The sequence below is a fragment of the Chionomys nivalis genome, chromosome 2 (genome assembly GCF_950005125.1).
Source record: "Chionomys nivalis chromosome 2, mChiNiv1.1, whole genome shotgun sequence".
Classification (NCBI taxonomy): Eukaryota; Metazoa; Chordata; class Mammalia; order Rodentia; family Cricetidae; genus Chionomys; species Chionomys nivalis.
In genome coordinates this window covers 128965073-128974807 of record NC_080087.1, presented here as the reverse complement: position 1 = coordinate 128974807, position 9735 = coordinate 128965073, and the positions used below count along the sequence as shown (strand labels likewise).

The 9735-nt window shown below is 38.6% G+C and overlaps 1 pseudogene; it reads right to left on the bottom strand.

The window, feature by feature from the left end:
- Positions 1 to 7955: 7955 nt before the first annotated feature.
- Positions 7956 to 9152, bottom strand: LOC130870207 (HAUS augmin-like complex subunit 8; annotated as a pseudogene).
- Between the last annotated feature and the right edge of the window lie 583 nt (positions 9153 to 9735).

Genomic DNA, 9735 nt, shown 5'->3' with positions numbered 1-9735 from the left:
GAAGAGCAAAATAACAACAACAACCAAAAGCTTTTCAGTGAACACATGGGCATATATACCAAAAAAAAATAAGTGTTAATATTATGCACGTAATGCTTGCACATCTTATTATGCTTAGGATAATTTTGTTATAAAGCCTTTTTAGAAATTGTCTCCACCATCAAATAGTGTTTGGTGAGGAAATATTCTGTTGTTTCTGAAGTCTATGTTTTGAAAAAACTAACTAGTTGGGAACAGAAACATACATAATAAATGGTTAAAAACACTATATTGGCAAATATGCACAATACACACAGAGGGAGACACACACAGAAAGAATACACACACACATACACACACAGAGAGAGAGAGAGAGGGAGAGAGAGAGAGAGAGAGAGAGAGAGAGAGAGAGAGAGAGAGCAAGAGAGCTGTTATTAGAATTCTTTTGAGAATGTTACAGCTTGAAAAATAATGTAGGAGGCCCAGCTAAACCATTGAGTTTTGCATAACTTTTCTATAAGTAACTGAAGCCAGTTATTTAATCTTTTACCATTTGTTTTGGTGCGTAAACCCAGAGCTTAAATGTGTGACTTGTGATTGATACTGGAATAGAGAAGATGTATGGCGAAGACCCATTGTTCACCTTTCACTGTGGAAATGAATTTCCAGAGATGTTGTCTTAAAACAGAAATAAGAATTCTAGTGCTCCAATTTAATTTGTCTCATTATAATGGGAAAAAGTAAAAATGGAAAAGATCAATGAGTTTCTCATCTTTCTCACTCCACATTCTGAACAAATTATACAAAATTCCCTTAAAATCCTTACACCTAAAAGACTGTCTGTCATGTATTATTTGTGTACCATGCTTTTTACTGATTCAGATTTCCAAGTCTCCAGATAGTGCAATGACTATTGCAATAACCAATATCAGATTAAATCAGATTGAATGGAGAGAAACTCAAAGCTATTCCACTAAAATCAGAAACAAGACAAAGCTGTCCACTCTCTTATATCTATTCAATATAGTACTTGAAGCTAAAACTAGAGCAATAAGAAAACTGAAGGATATCAAGGGCATACAAATTACAAAGGAAGAAGTCAAAGTGTCTTTATTTGCATATGATGTGATAGGATATCATAAGTGACCCTAAAAATTCCAGCAGAAAACTACAGCTGATAAACACTTTCAGCAAACTGGCTGGATACAAGATTAACTCAAAAAAAAAAAAAAAAAAAAAAGAAAGAAAAAAAACAAGAAAAATCAGGAATGTTCTTGTGGTACAATTGAGCATCCTTTGGGTATATACCCAAAAGTGGTATAGCTTGGTCTTGAGAAAGGCTGTTTCCTAATTTTCTGAGAAATTGCCATACTGATATCCAAAGGGACTGTACCAGCTTCCAAACTCTCCAGCTTAAGTTGTCATCAGTGTTTTTGATCTTGGCCATTCTTACAGGTATAAGATAGAATCTCAGACTTGTTTTGATTTGCATTTCTCTGATGGCTAAAGTTGTTGAAAATTTCCTTAAGTGTCTTTCAGTCATATTAGATTCCTCTGTTGAGAGTTCTCATAGCTACAACCTGTAAAAACCTAAATGCCCCTCAACCGAAGAATGGATAAGGAAAATGTGGTACATTTACACAATGAAGTATTACACAACGGAAAAAATATTAGCATCTTAAAATTTGCAGGCAAATGTGTGGATCTAGAAAACATCATAGTGAGTGAGGTAACTCAGAAAGACAAATATCATATGTACTCACTCATAAGTGGCTTTTAGACATTAAAGAAAAACAGCCTACAATTCACAATCCAAGAGAACCTAGACAATGAGGACCCTAAGAGAGACATACATGGATCTAATCTACATAGAAGTAGAAAAAGACAAGATCTCCTGAGAAAATTGGGAGCATGGGGACGATGAAAAAGGGTAAAAGGGGAGGGGAAGGAAGGAAGGGGAGTAGAGAAAAATGTAAATGTATAGCACAATAAAATTATTAAAAAAATCAAAACATCAGGGATGGTGATACATATGAGAGTTCTCTTTTTGTACAGGATTGTTTTAGCTATCCTGGGCTTTTTGTTTTTTCATATGAAGTTGAATATTGTTCTTTCAAGGTCTAAAAAGAAGATGCGAGCATTTACAGATACCCACAGCAAGACATTACTCAGAGAGAGCATCTGAGAGTCTAAATTGGAGGTCTCCAGCAGGTCCCTTCCCTCAGAGATTGGAGAACCCCGTGGAAGAGAAGTAGGAAAGACTGTAGGTGTCAGAAGGAATGGAGAACACCAGGAGAACATGGGCCACTGAATCAACAAATCAGGGCTCACATGGGTTCTCAGAGACCGACATGGCAAGTCTCAGGCTTGCATGGGTCTGCACCAGGTCCTCTGCATATGTGTTATGGCTGTGATCTTGTTTTTGTTGGACAGCCTATCAGTGAGAGCAGGTGTGTTTCTGACTCTCTTGTCTGCTTTTGGAACCCTTTTCTGCGAATTGGATTGCCTTGCCCCGCCTATATAGGAGGGCTTTTGCCTTATAATGATTTTATCTTGTCTTGTCTAGCATGACTGTTGTCTCTCCGAGCCTGTTCTTTTCTGAATGGAAATGGAGAAGGAGTGGATCTGGTGGAGTAGGCAAGGAGGGGGAGCTGGGAGTAGTGAATGGAGAAGAAACTGTGAGTAGGATGTATTGCGTGAGAGAATAATCTATTTTCAACAAAAAAAGATAAAATCAAATAATTAGAATCACCCTAATGCCAACCTCACTAATTCAATCAATATAAGGTAAGGAACCTTTCTGTTTGACTTTAACACACAGTAGCAGTTGAGAGTCCTGGCTTTAGCTACTATTTAATAAGTGCTAGAGTCAAGAATTTCCAATAGTTTTTTTTTATTCTTTATTTGTGAATATTGGTGTTGTGTTTTTGGTGGTTTGAACAGAAATGACTCCTATAGACTCATGTGTTTGAATGCACATAGGGAATGGCACTAAGAGGTGTGGACTCATTGGAGTAGGTGTGGCCTTCTTGGAAGAAGTGTGCCACTGTGGGGATGGGCTTTGAGGTCGCCTATATGTTCAAACTATGTCCAGTACATGGTGCTCCTTCCGCTGCTGCTGACCTGTATGCAGAACTCTCAACTCCTTCTCCAGCACCATATTTGCCTGCATGTCACCATGTCCTGCCATGATAATAATGGACTAAACCTCTGAAACTGTCAGCCAGTCCCAACTGTCTTCCTTTTTAGATTTGCTGTGGTCTTGGTGTTTCTTTACAGCAATGGAAACCCTAACTAAGATGGGGTGTGACAGGGCTCACATTTGTAGGTCAGAGGACAACCTGTGCTATCAGCCCTTGTCTTCTCTCTTATTTAGGACAGTGTCTTCCTATTTTTATCAATGCATATGCCAGGCTGGCTGCACAACAAGCTTCTAGGGATTGCCTTGTCTTCATCTGCTGTCTTGCCATGAGAACATTTGGATTTCATGGGCCAAACTTCAATGCCAGGGCCAGTGATTGTCCTTAATCATAGACCCATAGTCTCTTCTGGTTTTGAATGAAATCCTAATTCATCCCAGCTTTCATGCATACCCATTATGATTTTATAACATTCTGAAACTTATATTAGCTTCTGCAAGCATACAGATCTCCCTACCAACTACCAACTATGACCATAATGCAGCCTATATTATCTTTGCTAGTATAGCTTCTCATTTAAAAATAATTTAAGGCCGGGCGGTGGTGGCGCACGCCTTTAATCCCAGCACTTGGGAGGCAGAGGTAGGCGGATCTCTGTGAGTTCGAGACCAGCCTGGTCTACAAGAGCTAGTTCCAGGACAGGCTCCAAAGCCACAGAGAAACCCTATCTCGAAAAACAAAAAAAAAACAAAACAAAAAAAAATTAATTTTTAGTAAAAAATTAAATTAAAATACAATTACATCATTTCCCCCAATGATCTTTTTAAAAATATTATTTTTACACACACACACACACACACATATATTATATGCCAAATATCAATTAAACACATAAATATATAAATACAGTCAGCTCTGTCCATATAGTATTGCTTGTATGTATATGATTTGGGGGCTGATAATTTTGGTATTGGGTAACCAATTAGGCTCATCTCTGTGGATGACTATTTCTGCTTCTGTTGGCTTTCCTGAGTTGTCTGTAATTCCTTGTTATGGGTGGTGCCCTGAGGTATATATGAGCATGTTTGTTGGTGTTGCTATTGTTTAAGCAGTCATATTGTTGAGGTATTACAGCTGTAGTTTCCCTATCATTTCTAAAACACAAAATCTCACAGCTACTTCCTGGCCCTCTGCATCATATACTCTTTCTGTGATATCCTTTTATTACAATCTTTGAGTCTTACATGTGCAGAAGTTGTGTTGTAGATCTATCCATTGGGGCTGGGAACACCATAATCAGTTATTCTTAGAATTTTGACCAATTATCGTTTTCTCTAACAGTCTTTGTCTGTTGCAAAAAAGCATCTTTGATGAAGGGTCAGAATTACAGTGGATATAAGGATAAATATCTAAAAGATAGTTAGGACTTACACTGTTTTAGTCAAGTGGTGGCAATAGAATCTTTTCTAAAATTCTAGTAAATGCCTTACTAGCTCTGAGTGGTTGGCTAGGCTTCCAGCAACAGCCAAGATTTCTCTCCTTCTGAGTGGGCCATATATCCTCTTTGATAGACCTTTAGGGATACCTTGCCATGCTAGTTATTGTTGTGAGCCACACATGTCATAGTGTCATAGGTAGGACTATTGATTGCTTTCTGACCTTGGCAATTTGTATAGTGTCTTGTGGTACTATGAAAACTCGTCCTCAGAAACCAGATTTTCAGGTCAATTCAGTTGGAATGTAGCACATTTTTGTTTGTATAAGTGGTTTTTACTTGCCTATTCTACTTTATGAAATTATGCCAAATATCAATTAGAGCTCTACTAATTTCCAAGTTATGATTTTGCTACACAGCTAAGCATTTAATCTTAGACTGCCTTGTGTAATGTAGTCTTCATAAGTTTTTTCCACAAAAATATATATTGAACATCTTTAATGCTTCATCTTATCAGGCAATTTTTCTGTAAAAGTAACACCTACAAATACAATTTTCGGCAATTAATAAACAAAAGGTTATTGCTTTCACATAAAATTTTTATTATAGGTTTTTTCCACATTGATTTAGAGGTGTAGAGATGTAAAAGTGTCTTCATGCTCTGACATGCCAGATGAAAAAAAAATCTCTTTTAGGAGTAAAGAGAAAATGCTAATGGTATCAAACTCTATACTTAAATGACTTGGTTTAGATATGATTTGCAACACTTTTGGAAGACTATTGACAAGAAATGTCGTGTAGCCTGCCTACTTTTAAGGGTTTCTGGGATTGTAAAAAGTGAGTAATGTCTAAAGTGAAACAAATATTTTCATATGTGAAAACTTATATTTCCATTGCTACAACTCTACAACATTGGAGAGATATGCATTATATTGCTATTATGATTTTATAATTATCAGCTTTGTTATGATGATTACTATGTTTATATGCAATGATTTTTAAGTTCATTTTAACATCAACCAACCGGAGTATAAGACAATTAAATTTTATTTATTTGTTGCTTTCTTTAATTTTTCACCTTATTTTTATTTTATTGAAAATAAATTCTTCTCTAATACAATACATCCTAAGTACAGTTTCCTCTCCCTCAACTTTTTTCAGCTCCTACCAGCTCCCCTCTCCCCCAGATCTAATCTTCCTCTGTTTCCTCTTCGGAAAAGAGAACTCCAAAAGACAACAGCCAAACAGGACAAAACAAGACATAATAAGACACGGAAAATTAAAATAAATTCCATGATTGGGAAGACGATGAGGTGCTTGCAGACAGAGATCACATATTGCCTTCATTCACTGATTCGAAGTAAGCTATCTTTCAATAAGCCTGTACAGTAAAATACATAGATTATATATAAAATGCGAGAATGGCTTGGCTTTTACTCTTTACTGTGCCTCAGATATTTCTAGGAAGTTTGTGAGCTGCTTACATTGAGGGATGCTACTGCATTAAGCATCGGGTCATCACTGAGCACAGGTTAGAGCTTTTGGGTACAAGATAGACGGGGTGGAAAGAAGAGAACAGGAGACAAAGACACGGTACACAACTCACATCCCACTTGTGTAGAGGGCACATAGATAATGTTCTGTCAGCTTTTATTATGGCCCTAAAATGTCAGTTTGTTTTCAGTGAGATAGTTTTGATGACTTGGAACAAAATGAAAACAAAATAATTCTCAGAGAAATCTCAAATCCACAATATATGCTAAATGGTCCAAAATTTCACCCTGAATAAATAAAGAAAGAAACAAGGGACTGACCCCAAACCTTCCCAGATTAAGTACCATGGTTGGTTTCTTTTTTTCATTTTTCCCCCTTTTGGCAACACCAAAGCCTTTGCCTGGATGGTCAAAGCACAGAGAAGACAGGGCAAAGACTCTGGTTTCATGATCTATGGTTGTCAAAACCCCAAAGAGGTTTTGAGGTTTCTTCTTTGCATTTCTCTGTGACTACTATGGGACCAAATTGCTGGCTTAACTGGATCCTGTGTGTCTATCCTCTCAGGAAGTGGCAGAAACAATCATAAGAATAAGAAAGGAAGACATAATTAGTGGTAGAAATTCTGATCTCAAACCAGGCAATACGAGTTTAAATCTAGGGCCTTTTTCAGTTTAGGTCTTAATTTTGGAGAATTTAATATCTTTTTTCTGTCAAATAATTAGCAATGTTTTTGTCACTGGATACAAACAAACAAACTAGAAAAGTGACTTAAAGAATGAATGAAAGATCAGAGAAATGACTCCTCCAGCTCAGGCATGTACTGCCACGCCTAAAGGTCTGAGTTTGATCCCTGGGATCCAGAGGTGGAAAGAGAGAACCAAGTTTCATAAGTTGTCCTCTGATAGACACAGACAAAGTCAGACAGACAGACAGACACATACAATTAATTAATTAAATACAGGGATATAAAATAAGCAAATGGTGAATAGATGTAGTTATTAGTTATTTTAGTATTATTCACATGTGATAAACTTGCAAATATATTTTCCTTTGACTCAATAATTTCAGGTTTAATAAGCACCTTTCACCTTAAGAAAGCTTCTTAAAAATATTATGCTGTGTTTTTAATTTTTTTCTGCTGTGATTCAAAATGTATTTCCCCATAATGAGATCTCAGTAGGAATGAACATCTGGTCAACATCTTGCATTTCATAAAATATCATGTATGTAATAATTATTACCAATTTGGCTACAAAATTCTTATTACTGAGGTAAAATAGAATATTCATCTTGTCTTCTTCCATGAATTGTCTTTCATATCACAGATATTTTTTGTCTGGGGAGAGGGTGAGGTTGCCACCTACATTTAATAATTATCTACCTGAAGCTCATTTTATTAATTTTCACTGCATCAGACTATTATTTTATTTAAAGATGACAAAATATTTGTATATATCTTAGTAAAGTTTATAGGTACTTGGAATGGTGAATTTTTAATGCATTATTGGCATTACCAAATCTTAGAGTAGATATATTAATCATTATACCATATTGCATTTATTCATGGTCAAAGATACAGAAATGTGTTGGTTAATCACGCCTATGTTATTAACTAATCACCAAGAAAATTCACAAATATAATAAGGTTCTTAAAGATTTCCTTTTTTTTTTTTTAGCACACGTCAATCAGAATTTATTATCAGCTTGTTCTCAAGACAGGGTTCCTCTGTGTAGCCCTGGCTATCTTGGAAGTCACTCCTGGTTGGAAGTAAACCAGGCTGGCCTTGGAGTGCTGAGATTAAAAGCACGTACCACCACACCCGACAGTCACTTGGTTCCAGGACAGCCAGGTTCTACAGGGAGACTCGGTCTCAAAAAACCAAAACTCAAACCCACAAATGCTGCTGATGTCCCAAGTGGAAAGTGCAGAAAAAGAAAAGTGCACAAAAATTTCAGAAAACTGAATGGCTGGAATGTCCTTCAATCTATGAGGTAAAGGCCCAGAGGGAACAGAGACAACCGAAAAGTGGGGTGAGGCCTACACTGGGGTTAGTCCTGTCCTGGGAGGGGGCTGTGGGCCCCTGAGGGCGTCTGGACCGAAGTACCACTGGCTGCAAGTTGGGGTGCTCTGGGCCTCTTCCCAGACTTCCTGGTTTATCAATGCTGCCTCTTTGCTGGTCTGGGAGGAAAGTTCCAGCACCTGACCGAAGATCCTGTAGAGCTCTAGGTCCTTCTTGGTAATCAAGTCCCTGAGTTCCTCCAGGAGGCATGACACCTGAGCACTGGCGTCCGGCACCTGCGCCCTGGTGTCCTGGGAGGAGATGCCTAGCTCGCCCAAGAGCTGCAGGGTGGTCTTTAGGGCCGGCTCCAGATCATCTAGGAGTTCCTGCCCACTTCGCTGTGGATGGCCTGCACGGGCAGCCCATGTCGAGTGGTGTCCAAGGCTGTGGCCAGTGTCTTGTATTGCTCCTTGAAGGGCTTTGCTACAGCCTGTAAAGGGCCCAGCACCTCCATCTGGGCATCCAGGATGGTAGCCAGCTCCTGATGTTCCAGCACCCGCCACTGTAGACTCTCCTTCTCACGGCATATGGCTGCTAAGTCCTTCTCAGCCTTCTCCTCCAGCAGAGTCAGGTTGTTTTCCATCTTCACAGACAGCAGGGTCAGCAGCAGTGTCTGCGACTCCATCATGTCCATGGTCTCCTGCAGATCCTGTCTCTTCTTCGGAAGGGGTGTCTATTTCTGAGTGGTAAAGGACGTGGACTCAGCTTTCTTGGACATTGTCCTGTCTAGCTGGGGAGCAGTCCTGAACATGCTTGTGTCTTTGATGGATGAAAGGTCTAGGTAGGGCGGGGCTGTGCTGTGCCCTTCCAGCATGGTGGACTGCAGGCCTCCTGTTCCCATCACCACGCTGTCTTCTTTGATCTTCTGATCTTTCTTCCCTCTGGTGACTTCCCTCCAGCAGACACAGAAGCCTTCTTAATTTTCTTCTCATATTGCAGGTATTTGGACTCAACCACTCTTCCTCCTTGTACTCTTCTTCCTTTTGTTTTGGGGGCATCAGTGGCTGCGGGCTTCCCCGCGCCCCGATCTTAGGAGTCCGCCATTTCTTAAAGATTTCTTATTCCAAAGATAAACTATAAATTTGTTTCATTATTATCTGAAATGGTAGGCAAAAAAAAAAAAAAGGAATAGAATTCAGGAGAGAGAAAATTACAATGAGGGCGAAGAGGAGTCCTCAAGATTTAAACCTAAATCATGGGAGACAGTTGACTAGTGAAGAACGGAGGCTAAGCTTTAATGGCACTGAGTGTACCTGCAGGTTAATGGTATTGTCCAGTTTGTGTTGATACAGTAACTTGGTTTGTGATGTTATCAATAGAAAAAGAACCAGCCATAAAAAGGATGATTAAAATATTTTTGTGATTTAAGCAGGTACTTGTACTGAAAAGGACATGACAGTCATTGAGCAAAGAAACTAGAACTGAGTTTAGTAAAGAACCATGGAAAATAGAAAAAAAGATCCATTAGTCAGGTAAAGGATTTTTATTTTAGTAAGTGGAATCTGAACCTTTCATGAAGGCACAGGTGAGCTTTGCTCTCTGTAAATACTAGAGACTAATACCATTTAATTAGAAAACAGAGAGAAAAGTTGAGAGAACAGGACAGAATGGGGAGGAATACAGATAT